Below are 19844 nucleotides of genomic sequence, written 5' to 3'. Positions count from 1 at the left end.
CCACTGATTATTATTCTCCTTTTCACTTTTTAAATATAGATCAACTAACCTGGTCTGATTTTTATAATGAATTCGTCTACAACAAATACAAAAAAAGTTTGGCCTTTCACCTGAAATTACCTTAAACCTTGTAATTTCTTGCTCAAAATGTTCTGTACTAAAATTCTGTACATTTTCTTCCACATTTCCTTCTATTAATGTATCAGTTTCTGCGCTGTCTTCTTCAGGACCAAAGTAACTAACCTCAATGTCTTCACAAATGGTTATTACATCTAATACAGATCCATGCAAAAGAGCACTGTTTAACTGTTTTAGCTTAAGTGCTGGACTTTTTGCATAATACAACCTTCTCACTAATTTCCTCACTTGAGTATGATGCACTGCTAACATCCTAAAATGGTGAAAAATACTCTGACATACTTTTTTAGAAAGACAAGCCAGAGAATGACCTTGCAAACCCGTTTTTTCTCTCACTCTGCAAGGGTCTAATTCTTGCAACATCTTAATCTTTTGTTTACACTGGACCCTTAGGACGTCTCCCTAAAACTTCATCCGCTAACACCTCTTCTGCATTTCTATGGACAATTTCCTCTTTTTCAATCGGACAACCATTCTTAACCTCATAAGCTCGACCACTGGTGTCAACTGCATGCAACAAATCATTACTCTGAAGGTAACTCTCTTCATTAAATATTAGTTCTATTAATTAGTCTTTTACACTTACTTTTGGCCTTCATAACATTGATTAGCTTATCTAGTGTTCGAATTCTATTGATTACTAAAATAAACAACTTCTTTTTTAATTCAAAAGCCTTCTCAACAATAGTTTCAATATGTTTCTTTTTCTTATAAAAAGCTATTTTTCTTTTACAATTCTTTATATTTTTTAATACATTTAAAACAACTCTGTTATAAAACATTCGCTTGGGAATTTCAACGAACTGATTTTTTCGTCTTTTACTATACACAATTTCTTTACCACATAGTTTTCCATCATTTTTCTTTTTTGTCTGGTTTTTCTTTGTAGTTACAGATAAAAAATGTTTTTCCAGATTCTCCACACTTTTTTTAGTTTATGTTATTTTGCTTATAAAATCCTTTGTTGTCTTTCTCCACACATTGTTGTTTAGATAAATCTTGTACTTATTTTTCTTGGAAAGGTAAGCCTGTTTATATGTTTTCTATTTTCACTCTTTGAAGGCATGATGGTTTTTCTTTCTGTAGATAATTAAAATCTGTTGTGAAGAAAAAAAAACATGTTAACATTTTTTTTTACAAATATAGACCACTACTAGAATACTACATAGCAATTAGAAGCACTATATGTTGTAAAATCTGGTTCACTCCATAAGTAAGTTTAAGGCACAGCAGCAGTGTTCGGGCAGTGTAGGAGATCATGCAGGGAGTGCTGTTTCAGGGTTTAGGGCAGTGCAGTGGTGTTTCATCATTATAGTGACATTCACTGAGAATGGTGTTTCAGGGTTTATAGCGGTGCAGTAGTGTTGAAAGAGTTTAGCAGGTTTTGCTAGGGATGGTGTTTCAGGGTTTAGTACAGTGCAGTGGTGTTCCGGCAATCTAGGGGGTCATGGTGGGACTGATATTTCTGAGTTTAGAGCAATACAGTTGTGTTTGGGCAGTGTATGGTATCATGCAAGGGCTAGGAGTATAAAGCACTGCATATCCTAAAGCCTAACTCACTCCATGAGTACATGTATTCCCATGTCTGCAAACACATGCACCGAGCAAGTGATTCTGTCACAATATTCCCAAAAACACACTGACTCACATTGTGATTCTACACAAATAAAAATATCCCTTGCAATTCACTGAAATGATTACTACATGCTACACAGAGAGTTGCTATGGCATTTCTACAGCACACCCAGGATCTTTACTACACAGCATGGAGACTATTTGGGAATTAAGAGGCCTGACACACATACTGCATAGGACTTCCTAGCACTACCTGTCCTAAAGCCTGACTCACTTCATGAGTACATGTATTCCCATATTTTTAAAAACATCATCTAAGCAAATTATTCTGCCACAATTGTCTGAAATGAATACTGACTCACACTGTGATTTTAGACAAATGACAGTATCCCTTGAAATTCAGTAAAATGATTACTACAGTGAAAGAGGGTCTTGCTGGGAGTGCTGTTTCAGGGTTTAGAAAACTACAGTAGTGTTCACCCATTGTATGGGGTATAGCAGGGGGTGTTTTCTCAGAGTTTAAGGCACAGCAGCAGTGTTCAGGCAGTGTAGGAGATCATGCAGGGAGTGCTGTTTCAGGGTTTAGGGCAGTGCAGTGGTGTTTCATCATTATAGTGACATTCACTGAGAATGGTGTTTCAGGGTTTAGAGCGGTGCAGTAGTGTTGAAAGAGTTTAGCAGGTTTTGTCCTAAAGCCTAACTCACTCCATGAGTACATGTATTCCCATGTATGCAAACACATGCACCGAGCAAGTGATTCTGTCACAATATTCCCAAAAACACACTGACTCACATTGTGATTCTACACAAATAAAAATATCCCTTGCAATTCACTGAAATGATTACTACATGCTACACAGAGAGTTGCTATGGCATTTCTACAGCACACCCAGGATCTTTACTACACAGCATGGAGACTATTTGGGAATTAAGAGGCCTGACACACATACTGCATAGGACTTTCTAGCACTACATGTCCTAAAGCCTGACTCACTTCATGAGTACATGTATTCCCATATTTTTAAACACATCAACTAAGCAAATTATTCTGCCACAATTTTCTGAAATAAATACTGACTCACATTGTGATTCTAGACAAATCAAAATATCCCTTGCAATTCACTGAAATGATTACTATCTGCTGCTGAAAGATTTTCTATGGCGTTTGTGCAGCACACCCAGAATGTTTACTAGACTGCAAAGAGACTATCTGAGAATTCAAACCCTGATATACAAGTGTTTAAGTGGTTAGACCACTTCATGTACACACTCTACATTTTTCACAACAGCACTGTACTGCAAAACAATATCTCCTCAAACACATTAACATACCAAATACTCCTATGACAATGTTTTTCCCAAAGCAGACAAATTCAGAATCAGACTCTATACAAATAAACTCCTGCTTCCACATTAGAACACATTTTAACTTAAAGTGCACAACATAGATCCCCTTACAAATTAACAACTCACCTTTATAAATGCTTTTGCAGATTTAGAACAGTGTCAATCACACACCAGATTTTTATAAGCATAATCTCTGAATTGTGCACCAGTCACTGGAACCATAGAATGGCTTTGCTGCCCTCTCATTTTCCATATGAAATTTATTCCCACACGAATTCAAAACCAACATTTTTAATTGGTTCTACATTTCAACACTTTCAAACTCACATAATGTTCAACCTTCCCCCACTGCTCTCTCTGCGTGTTACCATGGTAACACTCCATAGAACACCTAACTGAACACACAGGTGAAAAGTTCATCCACAAACCAAAACAGCAAGGGTGTTTGACTTCTCAATATACCAGCTTATCCTGTGCAATGTTCCTTTCAATCACTTTTTCTCAACCATTAGCATTACTCCTTTAAAAAACAGTAGCATGCAGCCTACTTTTTAATGTTGAATTTTCAGAAACCACCAATCATTTCTTTTTTTTCAAGTGCACTGAATCTCATCTACATTTTTTTCTAAACTCCTACTTTTCAAACTGCCATTTCATTTCCACAGCCCATCTGAGCACAACCAGATCCCCCTTCAAGATGCTTAGAGTGTGGATTGTAGGACACAGCTATATTTTCTGGAGTGAAAGGTATACAGCAAAATAGATGCTTTCTCAACCATGATTTACCAAATGTGGATATTATATGGATTGGCCAGAGAGGATTGAGATATCACCAATTGATGCCATTGGTAAAATCCTTTTTGCATCTCCCACACCCTGACCTCATATGTGTGAACTGTGATGGCAATGACCTAAGCACTTTGACTAGGGTACATCTGGAAATGCTTTTAAATAATCCTGGGCGTAGTTTGCATAGCAGCACTACACGTAGCTTCACGTAGTATACTTTAAACTTGGCGTAGTACACGTAGTCTGCGTAGCGTAGCTGAAGACACTGTGTACTTGGCTGTACTGTGCTAAAATTGCAAAATAATTGCATAAATCTTCCTGTACATGACCAGATATGATAAAATACGCTTTTCTATCTTTATATGCTAAAGTGCATATTGTACTTTCACAATGGTGAAATTGAAAAATTGGTAAGCAGTGGGAGAAGTGATGATTTTGGGATCCTCCCTAACCTAGGGAGAGTACCAAACAGATGCCTTGAAAACAAAAAAGCACATCTTATTGAACGATTTGGTTGTGGTCCCATCCTCTTAGGACAAACCCAAACACAGTCATGAGTGATGTCACTGACCATGTCATGAGTGATGTAATGTGTGATGTCATCAGCAGTGCATTGCAGTCGCGCAAGTTATAGTGAGTCCAACTACCTATAACGTGGGAATTTCAATGATTTTATGCGAGTAAAATTTCCAGCTAACTATAACTGGTGTGAAACCTATGTTTTTTTCAGTGAATTTAATAGGTTTTTTAAATACTAATTCCTAACTATAACTGGTGTGAAACCTATGGTTTTTTCAGTGAATTTCAATGGTTTTTTAATAGCAAATCTCTATAGGTATAAAAAGTAAAACATTTTATAACGAATTTTATATTGTATAATTATGTTTTTTTTGTTTTTTGTTTTTATTTGCCCTCAGGCGCTCCCGGGGCGCGTACCGGTCAACACACGTGTAAGCGCAATGTTACGGCGCGCCCCGGGGCACGTACCGGGGAGCGTCCCGTTAGCGCTATTCTCGCGAACGAAAACAACATTGTGACGTTTCGCGTAACCGCGTGATGCGTCATATGACGCACTGCGTAAGCTCACCCGGAAGCACGTGAGCGCATACGATCGCGCAACGTCCTGATGCGCTTACGCTACGCGCCCCCGGGCGCACCCCGGGGCGCGTAGCGTAAGTGCGTCGGGTCATATGATCTGAAAATAACACTTTTCATTGGTGCAGAACAGTTTTGGTTTCCAAATGATGAAAGCCCAGGTCATGTGACCTGAAAATGACACTTCTCATTGGTTCAGGACAGTTTTTTTTTCCAAATGATGAAAGACCCCACCTTTTTTCCTTATTCTGACTTTGTCCTTTGACTGAGGAAGACCTGTTTCAACAATAAAGAGAATTATTTTGTACTTTCAAATGGCTACTGTAGCAGCAACAGCTGGAGCATCTGCACCACCCCCACCACCACCAAGAGGACCACCACAACAGTACATTGGTGGTCAAGAAGAGGAGGAGGAGGAAGAGGAAGAGGAGGAGGGGAGAAGATGGCTGCCTGAAGACAATACTCCATACAAGCCAAGGCCACACATTGTATGGGAGTTTTTTTCAATCCCAGAGGTCAAGAAAAAAGTCAATGCGGCCAAGGTAACTTGCCTAATCTGTGGCATGGAACTCTCAAGGGGCAACCCAAACAAAAAATATTTACCATGATTAAACATATGACCCGCAAGCATCCAAACAACTATTCTCGTGCAGAGATGAGGGAGCTGGCCAGTAACCTCCCCCAGTCTTCAAGGACCACCTCCAAAAGAAAGAAACCCACTCCATCGGGACCAGAAACAACGGAGACGATGCCTTGCATTCAACAATGATTTGAAGATTTTAGAGTAACATGTATTTATTGTGGCAAACTCATCTCCTATGGTGAAAAGAGTGTAAAGCTCATTGTCCTTGCTGGTGACAATCACAATTGCCCCAAAAAACCCTAATTGTTTCCGTTTTTTGTTTTTTGCTCCAGTTGAGCCATTTTCAATTCCCTTTTTTTTGTTTCTCCCCATAAAAAATACAAAAAAAATATAAAACTCTTTTGAAAAACCAAAAAAAAGTACAAAATGTTCAAAAAAACATTAAAAAAAATATAAAACAACAAAAAGAAGAAAAAAACTGTTCTTTTTAGAACTACCTTTAATTTATAAAAATAAACCTATATTTTTAAAGAATCTCTGTTATTTTTTTTTCCTTAGGGTACGTGTACCGGGGCGCGCACCCAAAAAAAAAGAAAAAAAAATTAATGAAGGAGTTAGCATGAGGGAAGAACACAAAGAGAGTAATGTTAAGAGAAAGAGAGCTACAGGGAGAAACACAGAGGGATTGTTTATTATATAGTAAAACACAGAGAAGGTGTAATAGGGTGAAAGTGAGAAAAGTAAACTGACTAAAGGAGCGAAAGAAAGGAAGAGAGAAGAAGAAGACTAAAGTAGAGATAGTGGGAGAATGTGAGTGGGTGTTGAAAGAAAAAGAAAGGACAGTAAAAAATGGAGAATGAACGGTAGTGGCGGAACCGGGATAAATGAAGAATGGTGAAGGAGGGTGAGAAAAGACCAGTTAGTGTAAGTAAAGAGGGGTGAAAGAGGGTGAAAATTTGAATTAGGATAAGACATGGGGAGTGACAAAGAGAAAGGACAAAGACAGTAAAGGAAACAGTGCCTGAATGGGTTTGAGTGAAACAGCAAAGAAAGGTAAGTAATGCAGTGTGTGTGACTTATAGGGAGTCAGTGGGTGTAGGTCGGGGTGTGGGTGTGTAAGATGTGTCTGTGGGTGTGGGCGTGTGGGGTGTTTCGGTGTGGGTGGAGGTGAGGGTGTGTGAAATATGTATGAGGGGTGTATGGGTGTGGGGTATATATGTGTGGGATGTATGTGTGTGTATGGAATGTGTGTGTGTGTGAGGAGTGTGTGGGGGGATTTTGTGTGTGTATGAGGTGTGTGTGTGGTGTGTGTGTGGGGTGTATGTTAGAGGTGTGTGTATGTGTTGGGAGGGGGATGAGGTTTGCATGTAGGAGTAAGGTAAATAATTAAGAAAAACAGAATGAGTGAAGAAGCAAAGGAAGGGAACAGAGGGTAAGTGAAGTAAAGAATAGGGAATGAAAGAAGTTGAATATGAGAGGGGAAATAGGGAAATTGGAGTAAACATGGAGAGTAAGAATAAGTGAGGGAAGCAGAGTAAAGAAACAGGAGTGAGGTTGGTTGAGAAAATATTAGTGAGCTTAAAGCAAAGGGTGATGACAAACTACATTTTTTTAGTCACACTTACCATATAATAAATGTAACTTTAATTACATTTTTTTGTATCTGTGAAAGATAGAAGAAAAAATAAGTTATAATTAGTAAAATATGTATTTTAAATTAAAAGATACAAATGAAGAGGTTAAAAAGCATAACAGTGTATTTAGAAATAAAGTAAGAGTGAAGGACATAGAAAGGGAAATAAAGTAAGGTTGAAGGACAAAAAGAGAGAAAAAGAAATAGAAGGAGAGCAAATTAGTAAGAGTAAGGCATATAGATTCACTGACAGAGCGGAAGAGAAGAACAGAGATATGAACTGTAGGTAAGAAAGATACTAAAACAATGTGAGTCAGCAAAACTAAGTCAGGAAACAGTAGTAAGTAAAAAAGATAATGACAGAGATGGAAAAGAGTCTAATTAAGGATGCATTTAGAAGAATGAGGAATAGAAGATAACTGAGAGTAGGTGAAGAACAGTCATAGAGTGAAGGGATGAAGGGAGAGAGGATAATATACAATGATTGAGGGAAATGGAGTGAGGAAGTTAGTAGACAGACACACTAAGAGAAAAACTGAGTGAGGTGGAGTACAATGAGTAAGCAAAGGAAATGAGTAAGGGAGCAAAAAAAAGGAAACAGAGGAGAAGACGACTAAAACAGTGGTACTGAGAAAAAATAATTTGGTGATGAAAGTAAAGAGAAGGACATTGAAAGAAAGGAAATGAGGGATAGTAATGGAACCAGACTAAAAGAAAAGGGATGAAGAACGATGAGAGAGGAGCAGTGAAGTTGTTATAAAAGAAATGATAGAAGGTAGATAAACACAAGTGAACATAACACAAGGAGAGTGAGGCACTGAGGACATAGAGGTAGTGAACGAAAAATAGAGAGAAGAGGTCAAAAGAAAAGAGCAAACAAAGATAAGCAAGGGAGAGTGGGTGATTTATAGTTATAGAGTGCGACAATACTGAGTGAGTAAAGAGGAATTACTAAAAGAGCAAAGGAGGAAAATACGGAAAAGAGAAGTAAAGCAGAGAGACTGAAAGCTGAAAAGTTATGCAAGGGAGAGAGGGGATGCAGACAGTTGAAATGAGAATGAGGGGTTGTGAAAGAAGTGGAGTAAAGGAACGGGGGTTACAGAAAGTGAGAGAAAGACATTATAAGTGAGTAAAAAGAGCTGAAAGAGGATAGAAAAAGGAAAATGAGTGTCAGACAATGGGAATACAATTTAATTTACACAATCCAAAGTATAGAATAACTTGTACAACATGTTACATAGTTTATTTTTGATGTTCTCAGAATATATTGAATTTCACCTAAAACAGTGAGTTCAAATTACTCATCATATGACAGCGGGAAAAAAAACCACAATCTAAAAGATTGTGTTTTAAAAAAAACCTTAGATAAGGACAAATGACAAATATACACTAATCTTTGATTCACTTACTTTTCCTTTAGGCCAAATAGTATATCATGAAGGTCCTTTTCTCGTTGGAAAGTACTCTGCTGTTCACTAAAAAATCCATTTAATCAACTTTCTAGAAGAAAAGCTCCAAGAACATCTGAAATATTTTCATTATTTTCAAATACTCCTTTTTTCAGTCATGACTCTTTACTCATTTCTTCACCATTCCTTAAGGCCAAATAGTGTCAGATGTATCAGTATATTTTCAAATTACTTAAAACAAACTCTAAAATTACCGTTTTTTTCGACGTTCTGAAAGAAAGACTCAAACAACATTTTCACAATATTTAAATTTTCGTAATTCTATCTCTGACTCACTCATGTTCATCATTTCCTATAATACTGATATCACTTACTATGAGATCCACTTACAGTACCTATATGACAACTCAATTTTTTATATTATCTTGATCACTTTTACTCAGAATGTAATTTTAAACAGCAAACTAACCTTTATTAATTGCTCCCGTCTTCATAGGCCAATTACCTTTACTTAATTTTTGGTTGTAAAAACACTAGATATGAATTTTTTAAGTCAAAAGGCAAACGTTGTTTTAAAGTCAAATGAGTGTCATTACAAAGGGTCCAACCTTTACAACTTTTTAAATAGCATGTGTAATGCCCTGATGTTGTTGAAGGACCGTCATGATAAATAATAGCTACAGTTGCAAACGTTCTTCCTGAAATTGATAATTGAGAAGCCACAAACATTTTAATAGAAGTTGTCAATTTCGTTCCATCAGGTCTACATCGTTGGAACATTAAAATGACATAGTGACCATAACTTTGTAGAAATAATGTGGACAGCATTGCAGACTTACATTGGGTACACACTATATTGTGATCAGCTGCTTTAACGAGATTATTAAAAGGCACTGATTTGCAGTCTGGTAAACTCAAATATATAAATCTTTCAGTGTCTATTCTAGTACTACTTGATAAAGTACAGTTATCACAGTCATGCTGCCATTGATAAGAAAGGTTAAAAAGATTTTTTATATCTACTCCTTCATCTTCCAATACATCAAACATATACATTACAAATTCCTGACAATCCTGCTGAATTATCTGTGAAAATTGATTTCTGAAACACTTTCTATTTTTGCTCTATCACTGCTACATTTCTCAAACACCGAATTCAATAAACAGCAGAATGTTTGATCCCGATTTTCAACAATCTGTTCTTGTAAATTTTGAAGAAAAAAAACAACATTGACCACTACATTAGCATAGCAGTTGACACCAGAACTGTTTTTAAACTGAAATCCAACAACATCTTCAACAGAATCCTTTTTCTTTCTCCTTACAATTACAGTTTCATCTACTTTTTGTCTTTTTGCTAGTACCTCACTGCAATTATTCTCATTTCTTCTTTTTCGGCCTACCACACGTTTTTCAAACACAGGATATTGAGGCAAATGTGAAGCATACTCTCTTCTTAACCTATTGTATTCTTTAACACAATCTAGATCAGCACAAATCTTTGTTTCATCACACTCAATCAAGTACAATCCTGATAAGGTTCTGACTCGTGATAATGCCACATATGCCATACCCTCTTTAAACACAGAACTTCCAATGTTCACCAAAGCACTATCTACACTTAAACCTTGAGATTTATGAATTGTCACTGCATATGCCAAACAAACAGGAAACTGTTTTCGGCGCACATATAAGTCTTTCACAAGCAAAAATCTAGCTGAACAACGACAAATTTGTTCTATTTCGTCAATGCCATCAAATTTAATTTTTAAAATTTCAATTCCATCTCTATTTTTGTAATTCACAAAACCAACAACATGACCCATTGCTCCATTTACCAGACCTCTTTCAACATTTAAATTCTTTCTCAAAATGATACGACAATTTAAACAGACATTCAGAGTCTTTTCAAAACCAGCAGTTTTAGATATAGTCTTCTCTAATGAATCCAATTTTGATTTCAAATTTTTCTGACAAAATAATTGTTGCTCCCATATGCTCTATTTTATCTATAGCTTCCAGTTTCACTATCGCTTCATTTTCTAACTTTAACATTTTGTTGTTGAACATGGAACATTCTTTCAGAGTAGGCATCAAACATATGCCAGTTTCTTCTCGTTAATTTTCTTCAAAATATTCTCTGGAAGAATGTTTTCATTTGGGTACAAATTTGAAATTAATCGTCCATGTAAAGCTTCTTTCCCATGCTGACTTATTTTTCCGATTCTTACATCTTGTAGAATATTTTTATAATCTTCATCCTTTGCCTGCCGCATATTTTGGAGTAGTTCTGCATATTTTAAATTTAACCATATATTAACATTTCCAATGCTTCCTAGGCACTTCCTGGTATCTTCATGCGTGACCATTTTAAACACTGGCTGTCCTTTCACTGGAGTTAGTTGCAGTAGATGTCCAAAAACAATGATGTGTTTGCCTTCAAATAACACATCATAGTCTGTTTTAAGAATTTCTTGCATTCTCAAATGCACAAAAGCAAGCATTAGATTTGAGACCATGCTTACTTCATCAATGATAAGAAGTTTCATTTTCTTCAGGGTTCTGGAAACTTCAGAACACGCATCTCCAGATAGCTTGTGGTATTGCAATTTGTTATCATGCTCCACTGGCAGCATCAGTAAACGATGTAAAGTAATCCCTTTAATATTATGTGCTGCCAGCCCAGTTGGAGCGGTAACAACACAGGACAGCGGTGATTCAGTCCTTTTCTGCAGATCAGTTGCAATTGCTTTAATCAGAAAACTTTTTCCAGTTCCCGCTTCTCCACTCACGTACAGTCGGACAGGCTTAAATGATGTACATGAGCACTCTTTCTTCTCATGACTCAATCCATGTTCAACCTGTTCTGTGACTTCGTCATATATCTGTTTCTGCTCAAGGTTTAATTGTTTCACCAAATCTTCTAAATTAATTACATCCTCTTGAGCTTGCTCCATAGCTCTTTCCACCTCATCCATGGCAGTGGCAGCTTCATTTTGGATAATTGGTCCTCCTAGTGGATCCTGACTCAATGAAGCAGAACTCTGACTGTCTTGAGAACTGTCTCTCACAATCTCTGCAGCAATTGTTGCTTCTTGCTCTATTTCTTCATTCAACATTTGCAGATAATTTGGAAAAACAGGACATTCTATGGTATCCTTCGTTGCATTAAAAGAGTCTTCATAACAGAGAAAATCTCCAAGTAGTTACTCTTCTGTACGCCATGGTTTAAAGAGTTGCAAAAGAGCCAAATAGTAAAATTCTCTTTTGTCTGGATTTTCACAACTCAATTTTCGATGATTAATCAAATGACCTTTTCTCTGTTTCACTAGACATCCTTCACATCCAATGACAGCATATATTCCATTATTGATATCTTCTCTGATGTTCCTCTTATAAATATAGCTTTGAAGAACTTCATAGAGACAAGCGTTCTCAAGGTGAGGACTTCTATTTGGATAGTATGTATCCAACATGTTTGTCTTCAAAATATCTGTACTTTCTGGTTCTTTCTCCGCCAAATACTCTATCTCTTGTACAGATTTCAAAACTCTGTTTCGTGTTGCAGCAAGACCTAGACTTATCCAAATGATGGTTCTAGATTTGGCATAGAGACTTGCTGATGACAATAGATCAGAACATTCATATGCTCCAATTTCTCGATGCGACAACATCTTCAGACTGTAACTGTATAATTTCTTGCTTAGACTCTTTTCATGTGAAATGTCCTCCCACAGTTCCTTCAGTTCTGTCTTTTCTTTTTTTGTGATGTAAGACGTCACATATCGAGCCACAGCAATAGAGTTGTCAGCAACTAATTGAATATCCATGTTAGCATTCCACATGGACAAAATCACTGGGTTGTAGTCGTTGATGTACTTGGACTCTTCGTTTCTTTTTAAATTGTATGTATTTTTGGGTGATTTCCTCGTCACAGTATGTCGTAGCGAAGACATCAAATTATTTACTCTTCCTTTAGAAATCACTGGTCGTGGAAATCCGAAACGACATTTTGTGTAGAACTTGTCCTTGTTTCTGAATTTTCAACGACAGTACTTTCCATAACGATAGGATTGAAAACGTAAAACTTGTTGCCTTAAACTGTTTTCTTCGGTAGTTTTCGGAACAGCACATGTTGAATACTCTTCAATGAAGCTCATCACTGTCTCATCCAAATCTGTTCCAAATTTGGGTGCATCTTTAATCCACAACAACATATGTATATGAGGAGCACCTCTCGCTTGATACTCCTTTCTCCAAAAGAAATCCAAAACCTCTCCAAGGGGAGGATTTTTTTTGTTGGTAATAAAAGACATCATAGCTTCAAATCTATGATTAAAATATCTGCATACATTCACTGGATCCAAAGAACACAGTTCTCCAGGTGTTTTGAATTCTATATTTTGTATATTTGCATATGCCTCTCATAGAAATTGAAGTAAGTCGTCCCATGCATACTCGGCACAGCTAAGAGTGAGGCACCATGTAGGAGTTCCTAAGTTTCTTAGCATACATTTCAATTCCCCATGACGACGATACCAATACTCGTTTGTACCACGCTGACATGCCATGAGATTTATTAAATGAGATTCCAAAATATTATCTTGCAGATTCACTTGCTCCATAAAGTCCCTCGCCGAAACATTTTGCAGATGTGCTCCACTTTTCAGTATATGGTGTACTGCATAAGAAAGCCCAGACAAGTCACTTTCATACAGTAAATGAAACAAATAGGGAATGCATTGACGAAACCTTGGATCTTCAGCATATAATCTTACAGTTCGATATTCAGATGCATGAATTTGAAGTGGTCGATCGTCATATCGTCCACCTCGACCTGTTGGAAATAGCTGTGGAAAACAACGAGCTTCCAAACTTTCTTCCCATACAGTAATGGGACTTCCTTTTGCTGCTTTCATTTGAAACAATTCAATTGCATTCCCCATTACTTATTTGGAATGCAAAGGATGAACAGTATAATGTTCATATATTTCTTCACTTGTAGACACATCAACTTTTTCAATTTGGCCGCCTGAACAATCACTGTCTTCATCTGCAGCTGTTTCCTCTGCTGCAACACATACATCTTTATAATACTCATTGTTTTTGACTAAATACAACGTTGCCTTTTTGACTTTCCTAACATCCACTAAATCTTGCCAGATTTTCTTACTCTTTGTCGGAACCCCATTAACTAGAATAACTAAAGGTTCCTCTTCTACTTTTTCTATACCAATTGTATCAATATTTTTTTTGACATCTAGAGGCAAATAAACAACTCAACCCTTTAATCCTCTCTGCAAATCTGTAGGAGGCAATTTCCCTATCTTAAGCTCCATGCGAACAATTGCCTGAAAAGGATGGACACATTGAATCAAAATAGACTCATATGTATTTAAATCCATCAATTCACGGGGAATGTCTACCAACTCCAGATTATTATGAACAGCTCTAGCAGGCATTCTGTTTTGATTTAATTTATCATAACAATATTTACAAATACGCTGATCAGAACTCAAATCAAAACAATTCTCCACCCACAAATAAGTTGCAAAATCCTTCCACTCATAATTAATCATCTTTTCACTTTTTACGTATAAATCAACTAATCTAGTTTGATGCTTATAATGACTTCGTCGACAACACACACAAGTAAAATTCGGCCTTTCACTTGATTTCACCTTAAACCTGGTAATTTCCTGGTCAAACTTTTCTGTACTTGAAATCTGTACATTGTCTTCCACATTACCTTGAATTGCTGTGTCAATTTCTACACTGTCCTCTTTTTCACCAAAATAACAAATCTCAATTTCTTCACAAATCTTCTTCACATCTAATTCAGTTCCATGCCAAAGAGCACTGTTTAATTGTTTAAGCTTAAGTGCTGGACTTTTTGCATAATACAACATTCTCACTAATTTCCTCATTTTGATATGATGCACTGCTAACATCCTAAAATGATGAAAAACACTCTGACAGACCTTTCTAGAAAGACAAGCCAGTGAATGCCCTTGAAAACCTGTGTTTTCTCCCACTCTGCAAGGATCTAGGTCTTGAAACAACTTCCCTTTCTCCTTTAGACTTTTCTTACTATATGTACGTAAGAAATTACAAAACAAATCAATTGATTCCTGTCGCACACTACAAATACGACTACACTTCCAAGTGTACACTGGACCCTTAGTACGTCTCCCTAAAACTTCATCAGTTAACACCTCTTCTGGTTCTCTAAGCACAAGTTTCTCTTTTTCAATCGGACAACCGTCTTTCACCTCATAAGCTCGACCACTGGTGTCAACTGCATGCACTAAATCATTCTCCTGGAAGTAACTCTCCTCATTAAAAAATGGCTCACAACTTGAACTGTGCATCCATTCTCCTGAAAAAACTTTACAAAAATTAGTCCGATTAATTACTCTTTTCCACCTGCTGTTTGATTTGAAAACATCAATTGTCTTGTTAAGTGTCCTAATTCTATTGATTATTAAAATAAATAATTTTTTCTTAACTTCAAAAGCCTGATCAACAATCTTCTCTCCACTTTTCTTTTTCTTATAAAAAGCAGCTCTCTGTTTACCCTTCCTAATGTTTTTTAACAAATTTAAAACCATCCTATTGCGAAACATTCGTTTACGAATGTCTCTAAACTGATTCTGCCTTCTATTCCTATACATATTATTCTCTCCTGCTCCAGTTGTAAGATTTTTTGAGGGTCTCTCCTTCCTTTTCAAATTTATTCTCTCATTCTCTTTTTCTACATGCTGTCCAACATTTTTTTTTTATCTACATATGTTCCGTAAGAAAGACTTAGTTGTCTTACCAGGAGCTTTGTTCCTGTTTTTTGAAGTATTTGTTGTGGAAGAGTGCTGTAATTCCGTTGCTGTTTTTGTTTTTTTGCGGTTATCATGTTTTCTTCTCCTTTGCCTTGAGGGCATCTTTCCTTACTCTTGAAATCTTGATTTCAATCTGTGTTAAAGAAAAAAATAGCACATTATAGACCACTATTACCAAACAACAAAGCAATGACAAAAAGCAAACGGTCTATTCAGGGTTACAGATCAGGTGAGGATTCTCCAGGGGTGCAGAAGAGGTGAGGCCAGTATTGAAGAGTGTAGTGGAAAAGAGCTCTGTCAACAGGTACAAAGAAGATGAGACCTTTGTCTAAGAGTGCAGTAGGGGATAGGCTTCATGAAGTCTAGTCCACTGCACTCTAACACACAGGCTTCACCACCTATGCTTCCCAGGAAAGGCCTCTTTCCCACTACAGTCTTGAACATAGGCCTCACCTCCTCTGTCCCTCTGGACATGCCTCACCTCATCTGCACAATCTACTTCCTAATCTGAAGTAACACAGGTGACATTATTGTGAAAGGATGAAATATATGTATTTAATTCATGCAGACACTATTTATTCCTTCTTAAAAATCAAAAACTCATTCATTTGCACCAAAATCGTTTTTTAAATAACATTTTAGACACACACTGCAGGTCCTATGTATAAGCATTCAGTGTCCATGAGTACAGTGCAGAGGACTGACCTCCTCTCACCCTTGGACAAGCCTTACCTCATCTGTGTCCTCTGGACAGGCCTCAATGTATTGAGTATAATTGATGGTAACTGGGTGCAGATGAGGTGACGCATGTCCAAGGGTGTAAATAAGCTGAGGCTTGTCTAAGGATACAGATTAGTTAAAGTCTATTCAGGGTTGCAGATGAGGTGAGGATTGTCTAGGGGTGCAGAAGAGGTGAGGCCTGTATTGAAGAGTGTAGTGGAAGAGAGGTCTGTCCACATGTACCAAGAAGGTGAGACCTGTGTTTAAGAGTGCATTGGGGGATAGGCTTCATAAAGTCTAGTCCACTGCACTCTTAAACACAGGCCTCACCACCTATACTCCCCAGGAAAGGCCTCTCTCCCACGACAGTCTTGAACACAGACCTCACCTTCTCTGTCTCTCTGGACATGCCTCACTCCAACTGCACAATCTACTTCCTAATCTGAGGTAACACAGGTGACATTATTGTGTAAGGTTGAAATATATTTATTTAATCATGCAGACACTATTTATTCCTTCTCAAAAATCTAAAAGCCATTCATTTTCCCCAAAATGGTTTTTGACATCACATTTAAGAAACACAGCATAGCACCTATGTACAAGCATTCCATGTCACTACTAAAAGTTCACAATTTTACAAAATACATTTCCTCTATGCAACGAAACTCAATGTGTTTCCTACACTGAGTTAACACAGGTAACATCATTCTGAAAAGCTAAAATTTATTTCTTTCAGCATGCAAACACTATTTATTCCATCTCAAAAATTTAAAAGCCATTCATTTTCCCCAAAATCGTTTTTGACTTCACATTTAAGGAACACAGCACAGGTCCTATGTACAAGCATTCCATGTCATTACTGAAACCTCACTATTTTACAAAATACAATTCCTCTATGCAAACAAACTCAATGGTCTTCCTACACTGAGTTAACACAGGTAACATCATTGTAAAGAGTCAAATTGACGCCTGTGTCTAAGAGTGCAGTCGGGGATAGACTTCATGAAGCCTAGTCCACTGCACTCTTAGACACAAGCCTCACCACCTATGCTCCCCAGGAAAGCCCTCTCTCTGACTACAGTCTTGAACAAAGGCCTCACCTCCTCTGTACCTCTGGACATGCCTCACCTCATCTGCACAATCTACTTCCTAATCTGAGGTAACACAGGTGACATCATTGTGAAAGGGGCAAATGTATTTCTTTAAGCATGCAGACATTCTTTATTCCTTCTCAAAAATGTAAAAGCCATTCATTTTCCCCAAAATCGTTTTTGACATCACATTTAAGAAACACAGCACAGGTCCTATGTACAAGCATTCCATGTCACTACTGAAACTTCACAATTTTACAAAATACAATTCCCCTATGCAAAGAAACCCAATGTGCTTCCTACACTGAGTTAACACACGTAACATCATTGTGAAAAGGTCAAATGTATTTCTTTAAGCATGCAGACACTATTTATTCCTACTCAAAAATGTAAAAGCCACTCATTTTCCCCAAAATCGTTTTTGACATCACATTTAAGAAACACAGCACAGGTCCTATGTACAAGCATTCAATTTCACTACTGAAATTCAACAATTATAAAAAAAAATGACACAAACCAACAGCAAAGAAACTCAATGTGCTTCCTACTCTGAGTTAACACAGGTAACATCATTGTGAAAGGGTCAAATGTATTTCTTTAAGCATGCAGACACTCTTTATTGCTTCTCAAAAATGTAAAAGCCATTCATTTTCCCCAAAATCGTTTTTGACATCACATTTAAGAAACACAGCACAGGTCCTATGTACAAGCATTCCATGTCACTACTGAAACTTCACAATTTGACAAAATACAATTCCTCTATGCAAAGAAACTCAATGTGCTTCCTACACTGGGTTAACCCAGGTAATAACATTGTGAAAGGGTCAAATTTATTTCTTTAAGCATGCACACATTATTTATTCCTTCTAAAAAATGTAAAAGCCATTCATTTTCCCCAAAATCGTTTTTGACATCACATTTAAGAAACACAGCACAGGTCCTATGTACAAGAATTCCATGTCACTACTGAAACTTCACAATTTTACAAAATACAATTCCTCTATGCAGTAAAAACTTTTTACCAAGCATTATCAAAAAGCATGACACAAAGCAACATTAAAAAACCACAATTTGCTTCCAAATCTTCTCTATAGAGTATACAAGTCTTTATGTATATTAAAAGAATCATTACTCACCTTTACAAATGCTTTAGGAGATTGAGAACAGTGTCAGACACAAACACCAATATTTCTTTAGCAGAGCAAAAGGTATGTACTCCAGGCACAGCAACCATGAATGGCACAGAGAACCTCTAATTCTACACACATATTGCACATGGTAACCAATGAAAACTCTTCCCTCTCTATTTTCAAACCAACACCCTTCCCCCCTCAGCCTTTTCTACCTGTTACCATAGCAACTCCCTCCTCACTGAGCTCTCAGGGTTAAAAGTTTATTCTACAATGTTGCAAATGAACTAAGCAAGGATGTTTGACCTCTCAATACACCAGCTTATCCGCTGCAATCTTTCTTTAAATTACTTTTTCTTAACCATTCAAATTGCTTCTTTCACAGAACAGAACCATGCACCCTAACTTCCAGTTTTCAACTATCTGAATCCACCAATCATTGCTTGTGATTGAAGAGCACTGAAACTCCACAGTTTTTTTTTGCAAACTCATACTGTTCCAACTGCCATTTCATTCCCACACTTCATCTGACTGCACCAGAACCTCCTCTTACCATGTATTCTGTCTGGATTATTGGACATAGCTACATCCATTGGGTTCAAAGGTATGTAGCTACCAGAAATTTTCACAACCTTGACTTACCAAATTTAGACATAAAATGGATTGGCCAAAGAGGATTGAGATGTCATCAATTGATACCATTGGTGAAAACCTTTTTGCATCTGCCACACCCTAACCTCATAATTCTGCACTGTGGTGGAAATGACTTAGGCACCTTGACTGGGGTAGGTCTGGAAATGCTTTTAAAGGACACCTTTGAGCAATTGATGGCACTTTTTCCTCAAACTGCCTTGGTATATTCCAATATATGCCAAAGACAGAAATGGAAGTGGTCCAACCAATTTTGTCCAAAATTTGAGAAAGCACGGAAACATGTGAATAAATCTGTTTCTGCTTACATGAGAGACTATGGAATGGGTTCAATATACAACAACAACTTGCGTTACAACATGCAAGATATCTACAGAGGAGATGGTGTGCACTTCTCAGATGAGGGGAATAGAATATTCCTCCTGAATATAAGACAGTGCATTGGAACCTACTTGTAGGTACCTAAATCAGCCACAGAACCCAAAAGCTCTTTTCAGAGCTACCCTACCTCTGATCACTCAAAATGATTATTTTACTCTAACTTTTTTCACTGTTTTTCACCAAAGTACGCTCCCCGGTACGCTTCCCGGTGCGCGTACCAGGCGCTCCCCCCGTGAAAATTTTTAAAAAATAGTTTTTTTTGGGCCTATATGGGCCTCCTAAGCTCCCCTCAGAAAACCTAGGGGGTCAGGGTGTGTCTACCGTGCCCCCTTTTACCCATTCCCAACGTTGTTTGTCCTCCGTCTTGTGTCTCAAATCTACCGAAACACAAGATGGAGGACTCCAGTAGCACTGCCGGTACGCGTACCGGGGCGCGCACCGGGAAGCGCTCCCAAACATTTTTAAAAGT

Source organism: Lissotriton helveticus, chromosome 7 (genome assembly GCF_964261635.1).
Source record: "Lissotriton helveticus chromosome 7, aLisHel1.1, whole genome shotgun sequence".
Taxonomy (NCBI): Eukaryota; Metazoa; Chordata; class Amphibia; order Caudata; family Salamandridae; genus Lissotriton; species Lissotriton helveticus.
This window is presented reverse-complemented; position numbering follows the sequence as displayed.